Genomic DNA, 436 nt, shown 5'->3' with positions numbered 1-436 from the left:
CTCTCTCTCTCCCTCTCTCTCCCTCCTCTCTCTCTCTTCTCTCTCTCTCTCTCTCTCTCTCTCCTCTTCTTTCTCTCGCCCCCCCCCTCTCTTTCTCTCTCTCTCTCTCACCTCCCAAATTCTCTCTTCTCTTCTCCTCACTCTCTCTCTCCTCTCCCCCTTTCCTTCTCCCCCCCCCCTCTCTCTCTCATTCTCTCTAATCTTTTCTATCTCTTTCCCTCTCCACCCCCCCCCCCCCCTCTCTCTTCTCCCTTTTCTCTTTCTTTCTTCTCTCTCTGCAAAACGGGATAACTTAGAACAAAATTAAACAAAACAGATTGCCAAAACCAGAAATCCTTTGTAACAAATGGAATCACCTCTCTCACTCTCCTCCCCCCCCCTCTCTCTCTCCTCTCCCCCCTCCCTCCCTCCCTCCTCTCTCTCTCTCCTCTCTCTC

Source organism: Penaeus chinensis, chromosome 38, assembly GCF_019202785.1.
Source record: "Penaeus chinensis breed Huanghai No. 1 chromosome 38, ASM1920278v2, whole genome shotgun sequence".
Taxonomy (NCBI): Eukaryota; Metazoa; Arthropoda; class Malacostraca; order Decapoda; family Penaeidae; genus Penaeus; species Penaeus chinensis.
The sequence above is the reverse complement of the archived record's forward strand: the minus strand, read 5'-3'. Positions refer to the sequence as shown.